This window comes from Nipponia nippon, unplaced genomic scaffold (genome assembly GCF_047370975.1).
Source record: "Nipponia nippon isolate SJK-2023a ecotype South Korea unplaced genomic scaffold, ASM4737097v1 scaffold_28, whole genome shotgun sequence".
In the NCBI taxonomy this organism is placed as follows: domain Eukaryota; kingdom Metazoa; phylum Chordata; class Aves; order Pelecaniformes; family Threskiornithidae; genus Nipponia; species Nipponia nippon.
Genome location: NW_028262345.1, coordinates 4,186,893 through 4,212,944, shown reverse-complemented (window position 1 = coordinate 4,212,944; position 26,052 = coordinate 4,186,893). Strand labels below are relative to the sequence as shown.

Here is a 26,052-nt window from a genome sequence, read left to right as displayed (position 1 = left end):
AACCCTAAAGTTAAGACTTTCAGAAAATTACCTGTGTCATCAATCAGGAGCTTTCAGTATTGCAAGTTCGCTACTGAAATTGTGAGAGCAGAGCATGATGTTTTAGAGGCAGAGAATGGAAGCATGGAGAGAAGCAGCGATTTTCAGAAGCTGACAGAGGAAGTGCACAACAGAGCCTGGAATGTATCTCACATCTCTTGGTTCCAGTCCAAATGCTTAAACCACAAGATCATCCTTCAGGCCTAGGACACCAACAAAATCTTTAACTCTTGTATTGTAAGATCCTGAAGCATTTTCAATAATTGTTTTGTAGCAGAGGTGGCCTCCAGCCTAGGACAGGATCCTGGTCAAACTGCCCAATCTTCAAACACAGAGAGACAGGGTTTAGGACCTGTCTGTTGGATGACAGCCCACTGTTTTTAGTACCTGATTTGGGCATTTCACACCCCGGACGTGACGTAGCACTCCACATATTTCTGCCTCAGCTGTGCTATGACAGTTTGCTGGGATCTGAAAATGGTGAGAGAGATTTTTCCAGATACAACATCTTACTGAGAGAGCATCCCTTGCCACTCCTTCCCTGTACAATCTCAAATGGGAAAAAAAAAGAAATAAGCAGAACTTTAGGAAAACTGTAAGCTGCTGAATAGAATTTCAAAATATCTTGGAAAGAGAATATTTAAGCACAAACCAACAGCTTTTCTTGAAGAAGATTTGTGGGGAGGAAGAAGGGAGGTCTTCTACTGTCCAAAACATTGCTTTTCAGTAGGTACAAAAATACTGTAACCCCATTTTCCTTCAACACAGAACCAGCCAGAAAATAAAGTGAAGCATGTTGATTATCATAGCAAGAGTGATGGCCAGGGAGGGAAAGAAGGAGGGGTAAGAGACATGTGTCGACATGCTCAATACCAAAGCAAGGAGGGTTGGACTGAAGCACATGTGTATCTGAAAGCAGCCAGTCTTACTGAGGGAGGAGTGGAAACCCTCATGGCCACTTGTTCATCACCTCTTTGGCCTGAGACTAGAGAAAGGACAAGTGAAACAAATGGGGTCACAGCTTAGCACATATCATAGAGCTGTCTAATGGGGAAAAAAACCTGCCTCTTTCAGTTTCAAATGACTCAAAGAGAAATTGTTCCACCACTTCAGCTTTTTGGCTGCATATCCCCTTAGAACAGAGTGCAGTGAGCATTTTATCTCATCTCTGTTTTCTAAATCTAGGTCACCTCAATCCGTGGCTGCGCTGCTAGTGATGCCTCTATGATTTGCCACAGCCCTGGCTTGAAGTAAGTCAGCAGCAACTTAGGAAATGCTAAACGGCAGGCAGTGTCTAACTAGCAAATGGAGGGGGCTTCTTATAACCCAGTCTCTGCACAGTCACTGAAGGAGATGGATCGCCTACCTTTGGTGATGGCTCACTTAAGGAGAAAAGCCTTTGGGCCCACAATCAAAAGCCAAGAAAATTCACCTCTTCAGCTGTTGGACACAACAACAGGAGAATGCATCATTCATTATCACCATGCTATTCCAGTATGGCTACAAAACTTGCCTCTGGTAAGAGGAAACAGGGATGGAACAGACTGAGAAAGTGGTTCACACACTGTTGTCAAACTTTCTGGACATATCCTGATGTCTCTCTTTGAGATACTTGCAGATCTAGGACCGGCATCATTGAAGTAAAAAAATGAAATCTGAAACCAGCCCTCGCAGTTCAAGAAATGTAGTCTTTTCCCTTTCCTTGCTCGTGTGGGATCATCCCTTAAAAAGGCGTAAAGGATGAACACGTAGAAGATGGTCTCGTTTGTCATAGCAATGTCTATTGCTGCTAACTGGAAGAGGGAGAAGTGCTTCAGACCTGCTTTAGATTAGGAAGAGACAGGAGAAATAAAAAGAGCATCTGACACCAAAATAAAACTATTTTGGTCACTGCCATCTCCCTTATTCTAAATGAAGCAATTGTGGGCTACGTTTGTTTTGCATTCATAATTAGCAGACAGAACAGATGGCAAAGGCGTCACTTAAAGCCACACGTCCGACAAAATAACCCAGGCTGCCAGTGCAATTTTTCACTAGGAACAAGGAATACTTTCCCCTCTTCTTCCCATTGAAATGTATCCCAAAGAAATGAGGCCAGCAAATGTTTGCATCAAGTAGGGGATTCACCGCAAAAAGGAATCCATTGTGTTTTGGAGTGTGTTGATTACTGGCTGAGTGAGGAAGAAAAGGGCAATAGCAAATGGATTGCTAAGAGAACAAAAAATAGGAATGGAAACTAGTGATACATTGCCAGCAATATAACAAGGGGCTCAAATAAACATATACTCTCTCTTCCCTTTAGTCTTGTGGTTCAGGCATAGGCTGGAACTCAGGACATCTGTGTTTCATTTAAAAGACAGCTGAATAGGAGAATCTTTATCAGTGGAGGTATCTGTTGTCCCACACCTATACCTGACTTCTTCTGTATTAAATGCACTTATCCTCTCAATACCTATCTCAGCTTAAGGATACTGGAAAAATCTCCGACAAACAAGCAAGGTACAAAGTTTAATGCATCACCCACTGCATGCGGACAGTTCATAACCACGGCCAGGAGAGACTATTTCACTAGAAATCTGGAGTGTAAAACACATGTGTGGCACTCCCATCCTATTTCCTCTGCCAAGAAGGCAAGGAATGAGATTAAAAAACCCAAACCACATACTACTTGGAGAAAACACTGAAGCGGTATTCCTTGGTCTATTGGATAGTACTGTACTGTGTTTGGCTTGTGACACCAGAATACAGGTATGTGAACATCTCAGAGGAACTTCTCTGGGGAATCTCTCCTGACAGCCCATCTTGTGTGACAAAGTCCCTTTGTTAAGTTCTTAACCTCCTACAAAGGCCAAACAATTTAATCACGGTCAATATCCCTGCTTGTTGGAAAGAAAAAGAAGAGACATACTAATACAGTTTCATTCCTTTTATAGCCTTGTGAGGTCCTCCGACAGCCTCGCTGATGGACTACAAGAGGATTTTGGCATACCGTTCTCTGAGCACTATGGATAAGCTGTTCCTAGCATGCATGACTGAGCAGTATCAGGACACAGAGTGATGGGCAATATAATAAACATCATGAGCCTTGCCTCACTCATATTGCAAATGTGCTAGTAATTGTGAGCTTCCATAGCTATTGCAGTCTCAAAACCTCCTCTCTGATACCATTAAGAAGCTAATAATTGAGCGTCTTGTCCAGCTATTGCAGCCACAGGCCTCCTCTCTCAGATACTGCAAATGTGCTAATAATTGTGTGCCTCAATAGCTACTGCAGCGTAGAACTCTGCTCTCTCTGATGTTGTAAATACACTAACAATGACGCTCAATACTACTGTAGCCTGCTCAGCTGATCCTCAGCAAAAGAACAATGCCTAGAGAAAGAGCATAAATCTCTAGGAAAGAGCACAGGCTTAGGGAAAAGGATAGATGCCCAGGAAAGAGCGTAGACCTAGAAAAAGAGAACAGGTTCCTACAAGAGAGTTAAGTCCCTAGGAAAGCATGTAGACCTAGGACAGACCTCAGCAGGACCCAAAGCTGCTATCTCCACCTCTTCCCCCTGGAAGACCCTTCTGAAAAAGGAAAGCCTCTCTGGGGAGGAATACATTCACTGAGCCTCATCTATCTGCCAGGTGTCTCCATTAGGAGCAGGATGGACAGGCAGCCTTAACACTCATCCTTTCAGTGAGGCTCAAGACATCCCAATGATGCTTCGAGCAAACCCCTTAGCAGTTCTCCCTCAGGCCCTTCCTTCCCTGATTAACCTCCCCTTCCCCCCAAAAAGCATGCTTCAAATTGCTGTGAATTAGAAACATCCAAATAATGTCCGCACAGAGGCACTGGTATTCATGCAACAGGACTAATGCACACTAACAGAGATGTTTCTTCCTACAAGACGGCACAGTAACTTTCTTGGGCAATCACAGTGGAAAATCTCTCCCAAGCATTGCTTCTCCACTCATCATCTACTGGTGTAGGAAAGGGCTCAGAAGTTTCAGCAAGTTCCACAATATTTTCATATATAGTATTAACAACATTCAACTTTAAACAGAGAAAGCACAGTCACAGTATTTTATGGGTGAAAGGACTTAATACAAAGCAGCTATATTAATGCAAGATACAGTTAATTCATCTTCCTAAACCAGATGATTCTAACATTTTTGGACACCTTGTTCCTATTTTCTCTCTGTTGTATAGTGGAGACTTAACTTTGTTTTTACTTCTTTCCACAGTTACCTGAACATTCATAAGCAGAGAGCATTGTGCAAGAAACAGGCTCATCCAAAACATCAGTGTGACTTCCCCTCAGCTTCAGCCTCAAATGACATTTCCTTTTTGTTACCTCTACTAGCTTTAAGCTGCAAAATCTCTCTGCTTTTGCCAGCTGCTCAATAATCCAAGAGAAGAACCCCTATATGCTAAGCCATCAGTACACACAGCCCAGGGGCATGGCTTAATACCCTCCAAATTTAGAGTTGGACATGGGTCCACTGGCATAACTTTTAAACATTCAGCAACTGCTCTAAATTAGGAAACTGCTCCACAAATGATCCTAGAGCTGTTTTGTATCTACTGGGAATTCCCTTTAGATTTGTAAGGGAGGGAATAGCTGCTACCAGTATCCTGCCCCCACCATTGCTGCAGCTTGCAAAGAGGCCCATGAAAACTTCACAGGGGCTACAAATCTCACAGGTAAAATTCATACTGTGATAAATCTGCCCTGGTGGTCTCAGGCTCATTCCACAAAATGACTCAGATTCCTTACACAGAACTCTGGGGATCTGAGGTGCCCAAGTGAGTGATTCTCAAAGTATCAGATTCAAGTCTTAACTACCCAGTTTGCTGCCATGCACGTCCCACTCAGGCCCTGCATAAAATGCAATGACCATGGCCAATTACATGCAAAGATCACACCATCCTCCATTTCTGCAGAAGACCGGTGGTGAAAAGACCGAGGAAATAGAGAAGACCATGTCGCTCGTCCAGGCTCTCCAACCTTTAGAGGTCAGAGCCTTAACCAGCTGGCTGTCAGCTGCTTTCTAGTGGCAGGACTCACTGCGCTTCCTGCTAAAGTTGTGGAAAAAAGATGGAAAGATTCAGTGCACTGAAAGATGGAGCACAGCTCCCTGATGTGCTGCCTGCGGCACTCACCTGGCAAAGGGGAAACCTGGGATCCCATCCCTGCTTCAAGGACTACGTATATGTTCTGCATTAAATAGTCAGCAATTAAAACGCACAAACAGTCCTCAAATCCGTAATCTTAATATAAACAGTTACTGAAATAAAACAATTCACTAGTCAAATAGTTAGTACAGTCACTGGAGGAGGTAGGAAGGTGAATACCCACCTTAAGACATTGCCTCTGTCAATACTTAGCTATTCATGCAAACTGGAACAGCCTTAATGTAGTCTGGAGTTTAACACACATTCCTGCAAGCTGGATGCGGTTCAAATTTCCTAAAGGTAGGGGAGGTAATCGAACCGGGGTGTCCCACATCTGAGGTGACCGCACGAACTCCTGACATGCTTGATGAAAAGAAGATGCTGCTACGACTGCTGCTGCTGCCTACCACTCTTCCTTCATCTTATCAAATCCAGCCTTTAAAGCTCTGCATTTTGCTTTGTGAAAGCTCAAGGCAAACATATTATGTTAAGCATGAGGAAAAAATGGGGGGGGGTGGGGGTAAAAGATTCTCTTTTAGGGCAGCAGGGAAAATGTAGACTTTTCTCCCTTAACTTCCTGACTCTGCCACTAATCTCCCTTACTCCTCCCCCCTAAAAATAGCCCATTATTCACACAATCCAGGAACAGATTAATCCCACTGAAGTCAAGGGTAGTTATAAGACTTCTGAAGACTCGGTATGCTTCTAATTTAGGCGCCAATGAATTCAGCAGATTAACAGGTGTCAACATATTCATGCACAGGGCTTAATAAAAGCAAAAGGCATTTGGACCCAGAATTCAACAGTAGCAGAACAAAGCTGGTACACTTATTATATAAGCATGCACACACGTTATTCATCAGTTCGCAAGCCATATTATCATGCTATCTACACCCATATGTGTTATTCACTATGTTACACAGTAGGCATATGTGCATTCAATATTTAATCTGCAATAGCACTTGGGGACATCAATTAGACATGTGTTATATCTTTTAGAACATACATAAGTAGAGAAGTAAAGAGAGATGAATCTCAATGCAGAGAGGTATTTCAAATCTCCAAAGGTGAAGCCCTTTATAAATGGATTGATTGGTGAATTCATCTTTATGTACAGTGCTCCTGTAAGTCTTAAGCACTGGCTATTACGTGGTGTCCTACCATTTCTTCATGGTGGGAATTTTACCTGGGATGTATAATACTTCTCACTTCCACAGCATTAATTTTTGCCCATAGGCAAGATTCTCAGAAGTTCCATAAAGTACGCAGTTACCTCATTCCTACTGTCTAATCATAATTTCAAGAGAATGAGGTAACCAATCTCACCACCAATAAATTTATTACCATTGTTCAACTCAATTTTCTTCCTTTCTTTTCATTTATTCAATTAAACCTATTCACATCTATGGTCTTGTATTAATGCTATGCTTTTATGGCACTTTGAATAACTATTCCCACAATGAGAGTCCGTTCTGAACTCCATCTTGAATTCCAAATCTCCTGCTGGAAAGACACTAACTTGAGATGAGATGTTTGCAGCCAGTTACCAGCTCACGGAAGAAGGGACATGTACCACTACTAGCAGTGCAGAGGCTCCTGCTAACTTCTGCAGAGCTACATAAGAGACCTTCGTGGCATAGGTCAGATAGGCTGGAAGTCTCCCAGGCGTGCTTTTTCTGCAACTTCTTTTTAAGCTTGTGCAACTAGGCTGAGATACCTTAAGAACACCTGAGCAATTCTCACAGCCTCTTGAAAATCAAGCTTTTCATTGATTTTTGCATTTCCAAGCATGCTGGAAAGCCTCAGAACTGCCTATTACCAGTCACTTTTGACTATGAGACTGTGATATTGCTTGGGGCTTGCAAAATATAGATCAACATTATCCCAACATTAAGACATGCTTTCTGATAACAAGTTTAAGGTTCCTTTGGCTTTCCATCATCCTGTTACTATAAACTCTTACCCAAATCTCTCAGGAGGGCAGAACTCAAATCCATTTAGATGTACCCATGCAGTAATAAATAAAATAATAATTAATAGGTTTCTTAGATAAAGGCTTTCCATCTTAGGGCAGAGGAAAGTATTAGTTAATTAATCATCAAGTTGGCATTAACTTATCTTTTGGCACCTACAATAAAATGTAAATCTAAAACGAGCAGTAGGGGGTGAACAAAGAAATAAGAAGCCAACAATAGTTTTGGAAATGGATGACAAAATCCAAATGTTCTGCCTCACTGCTGCTAAATTAAGCTCAGTGTTATCAGTGCAAAGATTAAAAAAAGAGAGATTTTCCTCTGAACCTTAAGTCACACTTCTTAGCTGCACAGGACATGACAGCAGTAGTGAAGACGAGAGAATTCACTCACCCTGAAAATGAGTGGCAATAAAAAAGGATCTGTTGAGTTCTTGATTTCCCCAAACACAGTTCTATAGAGTAGAAAAGAAAGACAGACATTAGTTTATTGTACGCAGCAGATGAAGAAGTGATTCCCCACACTCCTTCCCTTCCTAGGCACCATCCAACCCACCTTTGCCTTGCTCTACCTTCGGCCATTTTCCCCTGCAGGGCACAAGGCAGGGGATTACAGCCAACCTGCCCTTTTTTTATACTGCTAAGTGGAAAGGGCTTTAGCGAGATCCTGGGTTTAGCTGAATATTGTTCTGGGAATTATTTTTGTGTAAAAAGGATGAGAAAAATTGTTTTCCCACCCTCCATCAGAGTCTCTCAGCTGCTGAACAAAGATGAAAGATCCTCACATGGCATTGACTTTTCTCCAATTGATTTTGTTTAACTTCCTTTTGAGTAAAACTCACTTTTTCAGAGAGAGGTCAGTTCCAGAAATACATACATAATGTTCAATGTATGCATCAATTTGAATATTAAGGAATGCATGGTTCTCCCATGATTCCTCTACCTACAGCTGAACTGTGCCTTCTCTGCCTCTTGCTCTGTATGCATAATGAAAAGTCAGTTAGGTTCTTGTTTGTTCTGTTACGATTTTCTGGGATTTTTGCAGAAGCAAAAGAGGTCTCTCAACACCTCTGTCCATATGATACAGCAATGACAGCACAGAAGACACCAAAAGGGATGTTACACTCTCCTAAACTTCTTGAAAAATCATTTATTCGCCTAATTAACATTAAAGTGTGGGAAACCTAGGCCTTAATTTTTAAGCTGCTCCAGGGATTTCCTATTGTTTTGTATTGCTGTTGATTTTTGATAGCATTACTAATTATTACACTGGACCATAAACTGGCAACCTCAAGTCAAACGGATCCAAAGCCCATCCAAGCCAAAATACCTCTGCTACAGACTTTCTCTGAAATCTTGGGAAAGCCATGTACTCTTCTGGTGCATCAGCTCCCCATCTATTAAGGTAAGACAGAAAGCACTGCTCTAGCTTATGGTGATGCAGTGCTGGGGGGAGCTTGAGTACTATGGACCTGGAAGTTATCTAGGCACTAAGATGGAGAGAGATGCTTTGATGCTCTTGGGCTCAAAAGCCAGATCTGCTGTAATGGTTTTTGGATTAGATAGTTAATCCTAGCCTCTACCATTGACCCGTTCTTGGTAAAATCACTTAATCAACCTATATCACCATGTATTTCTCAGATAATCCCGATGATACATTCCCCTCAGAAGAAAAATGTTGAAAACAATTAATGCTTTGTAAAATGCTGCTAAAAAGAAAAATATTACATCTGGCACTTTTACCCCAAACCAAGATGAGAACAAGCAAGGAAAATCATTATACACATTTCTTCCAAAACTACAATTAAAAAACATTCAGTTCAGTTCCACGTCAAACGTTTTGAAACCACCTCTGGGTGTTTATTTGATCAAAGTAATTCTGCTCCTTCCTGCCCAGGCACAGGCAAATCACTGCCTGGTAAAGGAGTCAGTAGGATGGATGTGCACTTTGCTCCTCCAGAAAGCCATTTTATTACCAAATGAACTGTGAATAAGGAAAGGTAGAAAGACAGCCTTAAACTATCTTTGCTCCTGCCTTTAATTCAAGATATCCTAAACTACGTTTTCCTACAATGACTTCCCAGGAGTCCTACTATCATCCAAGACTCTCTAGAGTCTATAAACCCTGTGCTGCCAGAAGGCATGAAAGCACCTGATACAGGGCAGCTCCAGCAGCCATGCGACACCTAGGGAAATCGTGGTATTCCACCAAGCCAGGTTCAATAAGCAAGAATCAATGTATTTCTCATCAGCAGGGCTACTTAGGCACAGCATAGAGCCCACAGCTTCTCAGAGAGCCCCTACCAAATGAAAACTTATTACTTCTGTAGATCCATATACTATCCCTAATATTCTCTTTCCTTCTGTTTCCCTTTTGCCACCAAAATGATATGAAATCCAGCAGTTCAGCATGTTCTGATCTAACGCACAAAACCCGCCAAGACCTGCATCAAAGTCCGTTCAGAGGTTGCGCTTTTTCCCCCAACTTGTCCAGCCACAATGACTCACAAATCCACAGTAAGGAGGGGTAAAATGTTGCTGGATCTCTAAAGAAAGAGAGGATGCAGTTTTAGGTGTCAGGGTTTTTTTTTTTCACTGAATCTTGCATTCATTAATTTCATTTCAAGAATGAAGTCAGATTTCTTTTTTTTTAATGTGGCTGGTTATTTGACGAGTGAAGCATTAGATTTGTGAGTTGTTCTGCAAGCCAAAACATGCTCCCTTTCATTCATAACACTGAGCTGCTCTGCGTTAAACAGCCGATTATCATGAATGAAGTGGGTGTAACTTCCTTGAAATCCTCCAAAGACCTGTCAAAGCAGAGCTACTGCAGCTCAGTTTTCTCCTTGAAGCGTACAGATCATTGGTTTAATTGTTCCACACTGATCTTGAAATATGCTTTCTTGGTTCAAAGCATTAGGCAGTATCATTTTTTGACGAGGAAAGGGGAAGGGTGGAGAATGGTGCCTCAGGATAAGAGAGAAAAGTAGGTATATGTCTCAACCATCAAATTTAGATTTTCTTCTGGAATCTAAATTGAGCTTCATCCATTTAAAAGTGTGTCAGAGAAAACCTTACAAATCAAAGCCCTGGCCTGTTTTGCATGGATAATCAAGAGCCTCTGGCTCTTTTTGTAAGTGGAAACGTTTAACCCTAAAGAGAAGAGGACTGATCTTATGGTTAAAGTGCTGGCCACTGACTTAGAAAATTTAAATTTGACTCCAGGTCTGCCATTCTCCATCCCATTTCGAACCTTTTGGTGCTGCCCCAGTGTTAGCACTTTTACAAAGGAACATGCTGATATTTGCAAACTGTGATGGTCTTTGAGCTTAGAGACTGAAAGACTGCACATACACTAATAAATAAATATACTACAATCTGTGTCTATGAACTTGTTTAATATAAAGATCTTTCCAAGGATGGCCATTATCTTTAACAGAAAGACCTGCATCATCTCAGCTATTCATCTTATCACACTTTAGGACACCAATGGATGGATCTTGGCCAGTAATAAATTGTGATAGCGCCATTGACTTTGGCAGACCCACTAAATATCTGATCCATGTCTGATCTCTTGCCTAACATTTTTAAAGCCTGGCAAGCTAGAGATGACTACAGGAAACTCAGTAAAGAAAAACAAAAACATGAGGACTAACACACTTACAAGGGTTAGTCTCAGGAAATGCTGGGGAAAGCGGCAGCAGTGAAAACTATTAAAATTTCTGTATTTCAGCTCAGATTTTCTGCTAAATTTCATTCTCTCACCCACAACAAAAACAACAACAACAAATCTTGATGGTAGTTTCATGACAACAGTTTTTACACATCTCTTAACAGCTATAACACTAACAAAGGCTGGCGCTTTTGGAAAAAAAATAAATATTTGTCCAGCATTTTGGAAATCTCAAAACTAGTAACACATCGCAGCCAGCTCCAGAGACAGCACTGCTTCGCACCTGCTCCCAATTCCTTTATCACCTCCCTGCAATGAGGTGATACCCACCTGGGAGCATTCACATTTGACTGGAGACTGTACTGAAATGCTGTCACTTCTCCTTAAGACTCCAATGCAGTAAGCTAAAGGTGCTCACGGCAGGGCAGGTACTCTACCAGCTCCATCTTGTAAAAATCCACATCTCTTCCTTGCTTATCAGCAAATGAAAATCACAAGACCATGTCCCGAGGGATTATTCTGCTCCCATTAAAGTAAGCGAGAATTTCGACACTGGTTAAAAAAGCAGCAAGAGCTGGCTGACATGCAAGCAGGTCTGACAGGTTGCATTTTCATTCTCATTACTATTACGGGCAGGAAGATTCATTTCTATTTATCTTTAGCTGGCATTCAGTCCTGGATTTAAACTGCATCTGTGGTTGCATTGCTGTGAAATGTATCACTACTTATGACTCACACTGCAAAGGACGCATTTGTAAACTGACCCACCATTGACAAAATCCTCTCTTTCTTCATTTGTAGGAGGCAAGATGAGGCATAGGTTCCTTGTCTGATTCATTTCCTGAGGAAATTTTTACTCTATGCATCTTTTTCAGTCCTTACTCAGTCAGAAAGTAGTGAAGTGATTAATACAAAATCCATGCTTGACACAGAGTGGAAGGAGGATTCAAATTCTTTTAAAATCAGCGCTTAATTAATTGCTTAGAAAAACAACCCATTGCCAAAAATGTGTGGGGTTGTTTTTTGGCTTTTTTTTCTTTCCCTTTTTCTTTTTTTTCCAGTTGAGAAAGCTTTTTCAGTTAAGAAACTAATTACAGGCAACGGCAGACAGCAAAATGGACGAAGGACAAATCTGGCACCTTGTGAAATCAGCCCCTCGGAAGGAAGAATTAGCAACCTGGACAGACCTCCAGGCAACTCCAGCTCTCCTGCGTCTGGTGCTCGATCTAATTCACTGACAGCCAGCTCTGGTCCTTTCTCACACCACTGCAGAAATCCTGGGAGAGCTGGATATCTACCACCTCTGACAAACACAGACAATGATCACAAAATTAAAATGCCAGAAATAAAAGATAACACAAAGAGAGCTCTGAGGAAACTGCCGTAAGTTTCTTGACAATTTTTATCTACCTGATTATTCATATCAAGACAGTACTAACCAAGTCCAGATCGGGATGGGGTTGTGAACAATCCCCGGGGCTTGGAAGGCTGTTCAGAACTTGGCACTCGGGATCAGGCTCATTTCTCCGTCCTATTAGGGTGGACAATGTTAGCCTACAGAATTAGGGAGAAAAATGAGTGTGTCCTTTCCCTTCATTTCTTCTCCCTCTCTCCCTCTCTCCACATTCTTCTCCTCTTGTCTTTTTCACTGCGAGCACTGAATGATGGGATTTTTGACATCAGAGGAAAATCATCCTTTCTCCACTCCCCCAGCTCCTGTCTGCTTCCTCCTTATACACGTCTGTTCGTTTGCATACTATATCCCCACTCAAAGAACGGGATCAGCTGATCCGACCACAGCTTCATCTAACTAAGCATCCTAAATCCTGCCCAAAGTAGACCAGACTGACTGGTTCATTCACCCTGGCAGCTTGCTACCAACAAGCCTTTAAAGTACATTTTGTAACTGCTACATAGCTGGCACCGACTATAGCAAAGTCATTGTTTAGTCAAGGTAAAGTGACCTCTATTTACTTAGACAACTCAGCTGCCTACAGGGAATAACTGGATTTGAGAAAAGTGAAAATTTGCTGGGAAAGTTTCACTTTGGCTGGGCTGATGCTTACTACAATAAGCTAAATGTTTGGTCAGTTCATGCCCTTTCTCCTGCAATTTCTTCAGCCCTTTGATTTATTATCTGTGACTAGACAGCAAATGACCCCCTCCAATTTCAGCAAGTCTGTGGTAAGCCAAAGACAGAAGAGAGACTTGTTCAACTAAGTATGTTTTCTGATCTCCAGTAAATACCCCCTTGATTATCATAAGCTGCCAGGCACCTGCCATAAGTTGTTTATTCATGTATTAAAGAATAGCATTAATTGAATCAGGTCTTTTTCTACATGCAGCTTCTCATTTTCCCCCTTAAATAACTCCAGGCATCAATGCAGGAGTGCAAGTTAATTCCAGCTGCACTTTAGGGGATGGTGACCGGGACTGCACGCAGGGTCAGGATAACGGCGGGTGCAAGCTGAGCACCACCCCAGGAACCGCGTATGCAGTGACTCAGGCATGACTCTGAGTCACGATCCTTCTCCTGCTTCCTCCTTTCTCCGGGGGGCGGAGGTAGGAATTTCCTGCTGGCCGGTCCTTGTAAATCACAACGTCCTGTTGCAGCAACACTGCTGGGAGGGTCTGTGAGTGGGAGAACTGGAGCCACTGTCCAGTCCACCTGCTCTGGAGAAGGAGAGATGGGGCACACTGCCCCGCTCAGGCATGTACACTGGGAAAACGGCAGAAAGGTACCACAGCAGGACCCTGGGTTTCCTTGCTCCACATCGTAGTTCAATTTGCAGAATAGCCCTGACACCTTCAGACACCTAACAACTTGACCGAAACTGCATACTATCCATCCAGCAACCCAAGAACCCAATTGTCTTCTTACAAACACATGAATTAGCCTGATATAACCCAGGTAACTTCTTTGCCTTTCTTCAGGACAGCACCATAAGCGAGAAGAGAATCAAGTTCTAAACGTCTGCATGGCATCCCCTATACCTATGAATTTGAAGGTGAAAACCAAGATATTTCGTGAACGTTTGGGGACAAATCCAACCATTAAATGCCACCCTGTGAAAGTCTTACCAGCTGTCCTTCAAAAAAGTTGAACTTAATTACAGTTGCAGCTGGAAGGATCTTACTATCACAAAAGAACTCAAAAACATGGATAAGCTGTGCCATAACGCTGAGAAAAGCCAACGTATAACTGTGAGAAAATGGGCCATGCATAATTAGGAAGCGAAGGAAAAACATTAGCCTTGTGAAGACCGCTTTCTAGAGCAGATCTAACCTATTCGCTGGTGAAAATCAGTGTTTGGAGTAAGAAACTGAGTGGTGGAAAGGAAAAGAGGGATGCTAAGAGGCAGAGATGGTACTAAGCAGAATTCCTGGTCATACTCCAGGGATCGTGAGACAGGACCAAGTTTAGCTTGTACCAAATACATGTGCAGGAGGAAAACTGAGCTCAGTACACCATGGCAGTCTTTCCTGCAGATTCTGCACAAAGAACTGCACTGACAGACAGCACTGATTTACCCCTACAGAAAACCTGATACACAGCCATGTTGTACAGTGCTTAATCACTTTACTTAGAGTAACTGTTAAGTACCAAACAGTGACAAATAATATTACACAATAACATTAACAGCACCTACCACAATAGGATTATATCCCTTCAACTATGCTGGTACAGTTATATGACTTGCCACCAAGTGTGGACACAGTGGGTGGGACTTTTCAACCTCTCTCTCTCTATTTTCAATCACGCACCTTTACATTGTTTTAATTTTATTCCTTCTAGGGCTAACTTTGGTTTAGCTATTGCAGGGAAAAATATCACCATGTCCAGCCAATGGTGATACAAAGGCACATGCATGCATGGAGATCACCACCAGGGCTGTTAAAAGCATTTTATGACATTGATACTGGAGGGAGAGCTTGTGCATAGTGAAACCTGAATGTATTTTGGCACATTCTTTTAAAAGTACGGTTTTTGAGAGAGATCAAATGTTTCCAATCTGACTTTCACATCTTATCTGGAAGATGATGGCTCTTGGAGCATCTTTTGGAGCATATCATATCTGGGCATCAAAGACTTCTACAAAAACTTTTCACAAGAGTCTTCTGTCTACAGATAGGGGTATAACCAAATGCAATGACAAGAAAATTAAAGCTAAGTAGATTCTGACGAAAAATAAGACACTCATTTTTAACAGCCAAAGGCAATTAACCCCTGGAAGCGCTTGTGAAGGACAGTGGGTGGTTTCCCATCACTCAATGTTTTAAAATCAAGGATAGATATTTTTTATCTAGACAGATGCAGTTCAGACAGGGAAGTCTTATGGCCAGCATTACACAGAAGGTCAGAGCAGACTCTGATGAGGATCCTGGCTGCCTCCATAACCTACCCAGCCGTTCACCTACTGACTCCCAGCACTGTTCTTGCAGTACATAGCCTTGTTGTTCAGTCAGTCTGTTTCCCCACGGATGACCAGACCTGACCCTGCTTAGATTACAAAAGCTAAAGGGTTCAGAAGTGAGGAAAACAGGAAATCCAAACAGTGAAAATCTCAGCAATAACGTTTCCTAACAAAGACCTTCAGATCTCACTCTCAGCCAACAGCTGTCTTCATGACGTCCAAAAAGGACGATGTTTAGCGTGGTGAAGACTGTCTTTCTGCCATTTATTTTTACCCTGTTTATTTTTCTATACTGTGACATTTTCCTCCTTGCTAAAATCTTGGTCATAAATGAGGGCGTTAATCCAGACCTAAGAAAACATACACGAACGCACGTACTCCATATGCTTCAATTACATGCAATCCTCCCTACAGAAAACCAAACCAATACCTGTGCACACTTAAATTCCCCTTTGGGCCACGAAATGGGATTGAATGCTGCAGAGCCTTTTTATTTCAAGAGAACCGAAATGAGATGACCTGTAGCTTAATTTATTGCACCACAAAGTCTGGGACTGCAAAGCAATTCAAAACATTATCCTGTGGGGAAACGTGAGCAAAACCTGAAGAGTGAGGAAAGCTTAGTTTTGAAGAAAAATATCATGTTTGTTTGCTTTACTGTTTCTGCATTTTAAACCTTACCCAAATTTCCTGACCTAATATCATATACTTGCAAATCACCGGTATGGTTGTGATATTCATGTGAGCTCTGTGGGCCAAATCTGTGGGTGGCATAAATTGGTGTAGCTCCTATGCCATTGGGTCATAAATGAAGACCTTGTCCTAGGTCTTTACAGAGACTATTATGGGAATTTAAGGAGGCTGAAGAGGCATTTTAAGGTCTGGTTGTTTTGCATTCAAATTTTAAATTTCATCCACTTTTTCAGGTGAAATTTGACTTTTCTCCCTGGCAGTACAGGCAGGGCAGGTTTTTGCCATTACACTGCCATCTAGTGATGCGACTTTGCAAGGCAAAATAGCTGGCAAAAGATGGCTGACCAACAGCAAGTGCCTGAGCCAAGTTCTGAAAGGAGAGTCCAGAATTAAATTAAATTCAATTAAACAAAAAGAATTGCAAAAAGGCACACCCAGTGGTGGCCCTCAACCATTTATGGCAAAGATAAGCATTATGGTACATAAGATAACAAAACGCTTACAATAGAAGGGGTTGCATAGAAGCTCATCCGTTATCCAGCTGTTATCCATGGTAGAGGACTTCAGGACATGCAAGTTTTCAACTACAGGTCTCATAGTCCAGCTGCCCAGCTGATACAAGCTGCTATTGCTCTATCAATTTATAACCACCAAGCTTACGTTCAAGCAAAGCCTGCACAGTTTTTCACAAGAACGACACTCTTGCAAGCGCCTGAATGCCTTTGGCCGTGTTTCTTCCAGCTTTACTGGATACGTTCCTCAATATAACTCCCTCCTGCATTCAGCTCAGTTGTATCAGACCATCTGTGCCAAATTTATTCACTTTGTAATTGATTTCAGTGGCTTTTACGATGGACCATTTTGATAGTCTCTGTCCACAGCCATTACTATGGTCAATCAGCATCCAAAAAGGATTAACTAAGCAAGCACATCATACTGCTTACGGAAGATCCTCCTTATAATCCCCATGCTCAAGGACTGGACAGCAAAGCTAAGGCTTAACATATGAACCTGAAATGAACTGGCCCTTACGAGTTAAAATCCTAGTCCTAATGTTTTACTCATCGTGAGGATATTTGTCCTCAGTGGTATGTGTGTCAGAGGGCGTGAAAGTGAGAGTGTCTTGAGGTTAACAATTGTTCATACTCATAGTGGATGAATCATATGATAACACCACAGCAACATCCTGTATAATTGTCGGGAGCCTCTATTTCTGGCAGTGTGTCCCTAGTCTGTCTCATGAGTAAATGTTATTTGTGCTTTACTATATAAAACCAAAACCAAACAAAATTATACAACGGGACACTATTCTGCAGGCACTAGCCAAAATCACAAGTGCCTAATTGAGCCTTCAGTTATCCACTTCAATGATGAATTGTGTGATGAAGTTAATAGGGCTGAGATGGATATCTCTGTTCTTCATCTGATTAGTACATGAGCAACTCTCCACATGTGAGTAACAATATTTGTGTTTCCTTAGCCACAATTGAACTCAGTGGGACTATCACATACGTAAAGCTCTGGGACATCGCTTGTGAGGCAGTGGGTGCTAAGGGAACAAGCATTGTATTGCAGGTCAGAAGATTTATGTTTTCCTTCTGGATGACTGCAAGCAAGTCACTCCCCCCTTTTCTCCCTCCCTTTTGTCTGTTCAGACCTACAGTCTGCAGGCTTCACTGCTCTTTGAGCAACAGAGCCGCACCAAGAGGACACCCAACTCGCTTCACCAACCTAAACACAGACATACCTGTGGAAAGCAAAACACAACATGGCAGGCAATACCAGAGCATCACAGCAAGTCACAGATTTAGAGCAAACGCCCTGGGACACAGTAAAAATGCCAAGTATCTGTACCACCCCTAGCACACAAAGGCACCAATCCAGCTTGGACCCCCCGTGTTAGAGTTTCAAACGTACATCGCTATGCCCTAAACACTGCAGCTGCCTGTGGCTGTGGCACCAGGGGCTGCACAGATACGTATTTGACCCCTTTGGGCTGCATATGTGGCTGCTGTCGTGCATTCCTCCGTTGGGAAATGTTTGCTGTAGGCACTCTTGTAATACACACACTTAGGGCAGAGGCCAGTTCTTGTTTGCGTTTGTAAGGTGATGGCAGGATTTTGGCCCATAGTTTGTGACTCCGGTTCTGAAGCACTAACGAAACATAATGTGCTAACAAACGTAGCTAATGTTTTATCCCTAATCACAGAAGCTTCAAGGGAACCGTGATTGAAACACCCTGGGAAAAATCAGGCTAATGCTGCAACAGCGTTTTTGCGTTGAATAAACTAGGAAAAACCTTTAAATCCTGTAAAACTATCCATTCAAAAATTTCAGAACAAATGTTTTATTTCTCATTAGAAATAACTTTTTGCTTTGACATTTACTAGCTTTACTATCATATTTTCATATATTAAAGAAAAATTCAATATTGACATAGAATCTTTTAAATCCATCTATGGTGAATACATATTATATTTTTTAAAATAGTAAATATTTTGATGAAATGGTAAATTCTGTTCGAATGTATTTTTTCTGAAGGAGGAGAGGGACAGGTAGAGGAAAAGCTTCCTCAAGAGAATTTCAAAGTATGGGCCTGTTTCTGAAAATAGCTAAATTTGAAATCCTTTGCAAGAATTATCTTCCATTTAGCTCTAAAAATAACATAATTCTAAAATGCCACCTGAGTTCACTAAAGGATTACCATTAGTATTTTTTCATTTTCACTGGAAATGCTTATTTTCAGTGTTTTAACCACTACTTGCAGTAGAAATCTACAGGATATTCACACTAATAAGAACGAGATTTTTAAAACAATCTAGGGGATTAGCCACACATTTTCCATTAAAACTAAAGTACCCTTGACTGCTTTACATTCTCATGAGATTAATTTTAAGAAAGTCTATTTAAAATTAACGTAGAAGTGGGCCAATATTAGAGTGTGGGATCTGAAACCCTTTTCATTGAGGTGGAAGCAGATGGGAATTTCTACACGAGCAGCACCCAAAAGGCACTGCTCTGGATTCTGAAGAGACTTTAAATTATTTAATTCTGTGTCAAAAAAAAACCAAACCAAAAAACCAACCAACCAAACAAACAAACAAAAAGCCCCCCAAAACCAAAAAACCAACAAGTAAGCTAAAATCAAACAAACAAGCAAACAAGAACATCAGCAACAGAAAGCAGAAATGCTTTCTGAGGTCATGTTTACTATTTTGGCTTCAAATCTTTGGATCATTCGCTCACATTTCACTGCTTTCAAATCCCAAGCTTTAATCTGAACCTGGGTCTAACACAAACCGAAATTCAAACGCTGCCTTCCTGGGCCAAGGGTTTCAATACACCCTCCGCTGCAGGACTGGCTGGCCTGAGCATTCTGTGCTACAAAGTAAGAAAAAATCCCGTCAAATTCAAAAAATATCTTCACTGCTGCCTCCTCATTTCCTGGCTGCAGCCGAGACCGGAAATAGCTACATTTCCTGAGCAAGGCTGTTCTCCAGGGAACGTCAGCCCGGCTGCAGCAAGCAAGGACTGGATGCTAGGGCTGGACTAAGGCGTCTCAGCGGATTTTAAATCTGAGCTGGAATACCAGCACTGCAGCGTTCGTACTTAGCAAGGGACACCTAGGAAGATAAGGCGACAAGGGGAGGGAGGGAAAGTGGGAGGAGACCTAAGTAGCAAAATAAGATGGGAATATAAAAATGTGTTTAAGAAAAAGAAAAAAAAAGAAAGAAAGGAGAGAGAAAGCCAGAGGAGAGTGTTATCAACAGCCAGAGTCTGTGTTCAGTGAAATCAGAAGTAACTCCATAGGCCCCCACATTTTAAAGGAGAGTCTCCTTAGTCTGTGTTCTGTATACAGGGTATCTGTTTGGTCCCGATTACTTCGAAGGGGGTGTTTTCCTGCAAAGCACAGTCACGTTCAACAAGAAAAGCAATTTATAAAGGCAACATGAAGGCTTGGTTTTAGCAGAGTGGGAAGAAATTTAATAGCCCAGAGGGAGGGGGGAAAGATGGATGAACACAGACTGCTTCTGAGAAACTCTGCAAATAGGTGGAGCAATTCACAATTCAATAAACCCCACAGGGAAAGCCTTATCTTTCCTTCCCGCATTGGAAATCCATTCTTCCTTGGCTCTTTGTGGCCAGGCAAGTCTCTAATTATCCAGAGAGGTGTAAAGTCCAGAAAAGTCCATCTACCTTTCAGGTAGTCATCTTAGATTGCTCTTGTCAATAGAGAAGCTACAGTATTTCAGAGTTTTTACCACATTATCTTTGCAATGTCTATGCGAAAAGAGTGCTCATGGTTACAGAGGCTGAGAGACAGCTTGAGTCATATTCATCTTTTAGCTGTAACCACCTAATAGTTGGGTTTCAATTCTCATCTAATTGTTTAAGTGCTTTATATCACAAATAAAGAGATACAGGCACCTCTAGGGGTAAATCAACCAACCCTAAAGCAGAGAGAAATGATACAACACAAATCAACGCAACTCAAAGCAGATGGAAATGATAGACACTACCAGTTATTTCCCTGAGTAGTAGCTTGGTCTAGGCAGCTGGATTTTAGATGACTGAACTTAGTCAAGAGAAATCTCACTCAGGGAGGCAGTTTAAGTAAAAAAAAAAATATATATATGAGGGCCTAACTCCCACTGTAATTAAATAATAATCTCAAAAAATGGCCATCAGTGACCTAAGGTCACACAATGAGTTTGCAGCTGTGAACCACAAATTCCTGAGAGCCAGTCTACTAAGAAGCAGGCTTGGACTTGACCTCTGCATCATACTACAAAGAGGATGTCAGTTGATGAAACTGTGCTGAGTTTAATTGTTGAAAATATCACCTCAACCTGACCAATATATAACCCAATCAATCTGCTGAGCCTTCACAATTTTTACCCACAAAACAACTTTGCTTTCGTAATTATCAATCACCCTTATGCAGAAAGGTTCCTCCAATTTTTTTAACTGCTCAATCCTTTGAGAGACAGATGAATTTTAATGATTTAGATTATTAACCTAAAGGTTGATCCAGACTGGGAGGAACAGAATAATTTGTTTAATCATTATTATTATTTATAATTATTTAACATAGGGGAGAAAAATATCACCTTAAATGTCATCATGATGCTTTTTAATTGCCTCAGATGAAATTCAGAATAATCATTGCTCTGTAAATGTATACAGATCTAATTTTAAATACCCTAAGATGCTGGATATTTATCTGGAAAATGCATAGAATGCATATTCATTACTGTATAGGGAGTTACAAAGACAGAAAAGAATTGATCAACCATTTATTGAAAATTAATTCTTTTCCCAATTCACAACTGGGCTGTAATTTGACATGAGGCAGAAAAATAAGCTGAGCCAGGTAATTTTTCTTATTCATTCATTCCAGGACTTTAGTATGTACCCTTTATGAAGCGGTATGTTTTATGCATGCATAAGAACATACTTTTGTGTGGCTATAATTTGTAACACATATGTTGTGGAGTTATCTGCATTTAGAACGGTCACACTAAGGGATGGCGAGCATACGGGGAATTTCAGTATAGGAGGAATATTGGTACCCAGGCTCAGGTGGGGAGTAGCAATACACAGGAAATACATGAAACTCAATAGTTTCAAAGGATTTTTTGTTGGTGGTGGTTTGGTTTGTGGGGTTTTTTTTGCAGTCATGTAGCTAATTCAGGGAGATGCAAATGCATGCAAAAAAGTAGGTTTTGGGATGAAGGACAACTCTGTGTAGGGCCAGCATCTCAAGGGAATGAATAGCATAAAAATGGGATATGGGAAAGGCAGGCGTGGGACTACCTGGGGAGGTTCCAGACCCATGCTTGTACAAACCCACCTTAATTTAGTGATGATGCACCCAGTGTGAGTTACTATCAAATTTAGGTGAAATGGAAACCGTTTGTTTGGGGGTTTTTTTCCACATTGGAAAGACAGTCTGTTGTAAAAAAGCCTCAGAAAACAAACACAAAGAATTAAGCAACCATCTTTTCATGTATTAAGATAATGGCAAGCTTAGAGCATAAAGACAGTCATGCCAGTAATTCTGATTCCAGAACTGAGCTGATGCTTTGGGAGAGAATATAGTTTACATTGCATCAGGTCTGGATACAGGACCGTGCAACTGAACTGATTTGGAAATGCTGTAACCAGCTGAGGTAGCAACACAAATAATAGTTTGTATGGAGTTAGAAAAGAATAGCCATTATTAAATGGGGGTGATGCTGAAGTTTCAATACTAAGGAGCATTAGGCTACACCAGATAGACAGGGAAAAGATCTTGCTGGTTCAGAGAAACAACTTGATTCCTTCATCAAAATTCTCAGTTAAAAACAAACTCCAGCACGTTAGTAGACACAGTCAGTGTCTGATTCACTGGCCCTAATGCTATCCCTTTGAGCCATGCATAAAATCCGGCTCCGATGTGAGGTGGAACAGCCCTTGAGACCGGGGGTCCCGAGCTACAGCAGCACAGACAAGGAAGAGCTCAAACCATCAAGCAGGGTTCATCAGCTACTGCTTCAACAGCAGCCTTGCCACCAGGCTCCACATGCAGAAACATCACTGGCATCTCCCTGCCCACCCTATTCATTCCTGCATGTAGCAAGAGTCTGGGATCGGTTTGTAACCTCAGTTCTCCCGCTGCGAGACAGTCTCCAATGACACACTGCGGTACCTAACACCACCGCACCCACTGGCTGTAAGGATGCGCTCGATGACAGCATCTCTGCACTTGAAAGAACAGCCTTCTTTCTGACAGGAGACCTTCTACAGTAAATAACAAATCAACAAATAAACAAAAAAACAAAGGAAAGAGATATCAAGTTCCCCTGTAAATTAGTAAAGGATCCAATAGTCCAGCGCCAGGTGAGAGGGTAATAGACTTCACTACAGAAAAGCTCCTGGGTTTGCAAGACTTCCAGTAGGGACCCTACATTTTGCCCTGGTCTGCCTTATTCACGCTTCATTTTCCACAGCCCTTTGTTTCCTAAGCTGAGTTAGATCAAGGCCTCCCCATTTCCCATCACATACATGTCTCCATGCCCCTGCTGCTGCTATCAGAGCTGGGGCACAGGCACTCCAAGTGCCTCGTCTCGGGGAAACATTTGCATTTTCATTGGCACAGGTACAGCATTCAGAATTCTTTCAGGCCAGGCCAATTAAAACAAGCTGAAAACTGCTGAGTGAAGCAGTTTCAGCAAGGATCTGCTTACATTCCCCCTCTGAAAAAAGCAGGGGGCCCACTTTCTGTAACTCTCTCCCTCTCTGCACAGCGTGGGTTTTGCTTTTTTTCCCTTTTTCTTTTTTTTCTTTTCTTTTTAAGGTGGAATAACTTGTGCCCTTTACACAGTGGCTCTAAGAGATGGATGGCAGAACTTCGGAATGCGGCTTCATTTTAAAACCAGAGCCCAGTCTCTAATACCAAATTGAGGCATGGGAAAAAAGAAAAGAAAAAAAAAAAGAAAAAAACCACCAACCCAAAAACTGGTAACTCTCCACAGATTAACAGACTTTACCTCCTTCACAAACCTTGTATGGTATTTTCTTAAAAAGGAATAGAGCCACATAATTAGCAATCAGTTGAAGCCTAAGGCTTTTCTACCACCACAGAGACTATTCAATGCCTACTGGCTCTACTAACACACTCTTATTACTCTTGGGTTTCTTTTTGGACAGCCTCTTTCAAACCTCAGATGTGTTGTAAATGCATACTGACAGGTTAAAAGATACCATTTTTATACCCCCGAGCAAAAAAAAAAAAATCCCATCCTACTAGTGCTCCTTTATTTTATATTGGTAATCCTGAAGTGCCAGAACAAGGCAGGAGGTTCTAGGAATGATGAACCACCTCAGAGAGTCCTAGGGAAGGAAGGACATGACAAGGGTCAGGTTTCTGCACACACACCCTCATCCTAGGAGGCTGGCAAAATCCGCTAATGGCAATGGCCTTACCATAGCCCTGCTCTGCTAATCACAGTGGCCACACTTCCAAACACCTGCGTGCCAGCACCTGATGTCAAACGACAACTACCACAGAGAAAACACCTGCAAATGCCCTTGCATCAATCTGGGAAAAAACAGGCTAATGCAGCAGAACAAACCACAGCACATGGATTTGCATTTGTTTTCATCTCTGAGAACGAGGCTGTGTCAGTCTTAGACTCGGGCTGAATTGATTTGAAACATGTACTGCATGTAAAATTTGGATCCATTTGGAGTTGATCTGGATTTCAAATGACGACAGGACCCAGAGGAATCTGAATCAAAATTTCTTTCTACCCACTTCCACTTAAAATGATCGCACCTTGATAAATAAGCACTGGGTTTATACAGCAACCTACACAATACAGTTCCCATCAATGCCTCTACACCCAGGAGCTGCTACAGTACAACTAGAAACTAAATCGTAATGCAACATTGACACATAATCTGCTCACCTAATCATCACAGCATTACTAATATGTTAATAAGAGAAGCATAGAAGAAACAAAACAGGTGACAGCTGGAGTAAACAGTGAAAGATTTGAGACAACAGAAATACCAGATTTCTTAGATCATCCCTGAGAGAAGACAATTCTCTTCTGTTCTTTTCTATGTGCTTTCAGGGCCCTGTTCTAGGAACAAGCTGGCCCGAGGGACTAGGAAACTAGGACATCATGACTATTCTGGATCAAAATCCTTTTCTTTTTCAAAGGCTGCCGGGATACCCTCTTCAGTGACCTCAAGCAGTTCAACTTGTCACCTGCTACACAGGTGACTACAAAGGCCATTTATTGATTTAATTAGGGCAGACAAAGAAAAGACATAATCAATTCCTGAAGTACATGGAACATGCAATAAGCATCCTGTGATCCCAGCTCTGCCTGTTTAGAGAATGTAGGATTATTGATCTTTAAAAGTGTGAGCAGATCCCCAACTTTAATAATAATAGATAACAGTATCTGACATTCACATGGCGACTTTTATGTTGGAGTGTCCTGAAGTACTTGAAAAGACACACAGCTGTACACCTCTCCTTCCTGTCCTGCTTTACAGCTCCACCTCCACAATGGCCTCTCTTCTTAAATTACCTGCAGGTTGAAACAACCCTTTTACCCAAAAACAGTAACATTTTTCATCTTTTAGAAATCTATCTTACTTTCTTTCCCTCACCAAGGATCCTCATTGAGTTGCCATTTTGATTCATCTCCCCACAGAAAAAGCAAACAATAACAAGCAAACGTATATTAAAATATCCTCCATGCAGAGAACTCCTCTCAAGATATAAGCAAGGACTGGACTGAATGGCTGATGTTCAATGGAAATCCAGGTACCGCAGAAAAGAATATAAACAAAATCTTTGCGACTGAGCTACCTTGGCGGGTCACGGTTACCACCCACCTGGGACTCTTGGCTTCCTCGTGACATTTGCTAAGTGCATCACCCATGTTGGGATTCCCCCAGCCATGCCCTACTAGGCATCCTTTCTTCCTGGCCCACAGGGGAACAAAAAAAAAAAAAAAAAAAAAAAAAGAGGGGATCAGGAAACACTCACTTGGTCATGTCCTGAGCAATTCCCAAGATGCGAATGAGCCCAGGCTTCCTGCTGTCCCCTCAAATATGTTATTTTCCACTCCCACCTTTCTTCCTCCTACTTATCTCCCTCCCCCCTTGCCTTCTGAGGCTGACTGAGTCAACTAGTGCAGATTAGATGCCAAGCAATGCAGTCTCTGTACAAAGATTCAACTCCCACAGACAGACTAGAGAGATAAAAGCAGTCTAGTCAAACACTGTCCAGAGACAGCGCAGGGAGAGCTGGGCTCCCAGTGGCTCTGACTGGGTGATGCCTTGAACTGGTGACACTCCAGCAACTGAACTGCAAGTACTAGAGACACAAGCACTTCTTTCTGGTGTCTATGCTTAAATACAAATGAAATGGGTCACATTTTCCAAAATAACCACTCTTTGGAGACAAGATCGACCGATGGAAACCCTGATTCAGGCATCAAAGACCTGCTGCTCAGAGGTGCAATGAAACGGCTCTTCTCTTTACACCACTTTACTGGGACCTAGCGCTCCCAGGCAGATAATGACAAACGCTATGC

At 41.8% G+C, this 26,052-nt stretch overlaps 1 long non-coding RNA gene across 5 annotated transcripts in view; it reads right to left on the bottom strand.

Annotated features, from left to right (window-relative positions):
• The window catches only part of LOC148054993 (uncharacterized), a 121,198-nt gene that overhangs the window by 50,838 nt on the left and 44,308 nt on the right, over positions 1-26,052 (bottom strand). For all 5 annotated transcript variants that reach the window (XR_015706080.1, XR_015706082.1, XR_015706084.1 and 2 more), the window contains exon 7: positions 7,566-7,626. This is a non-coding gene — a long non-coding RNA (uncharacterized LOC148054993). The remainder of the gene's footprint in view (positions 1-7,565; positions 7,627-26,052) is intronic.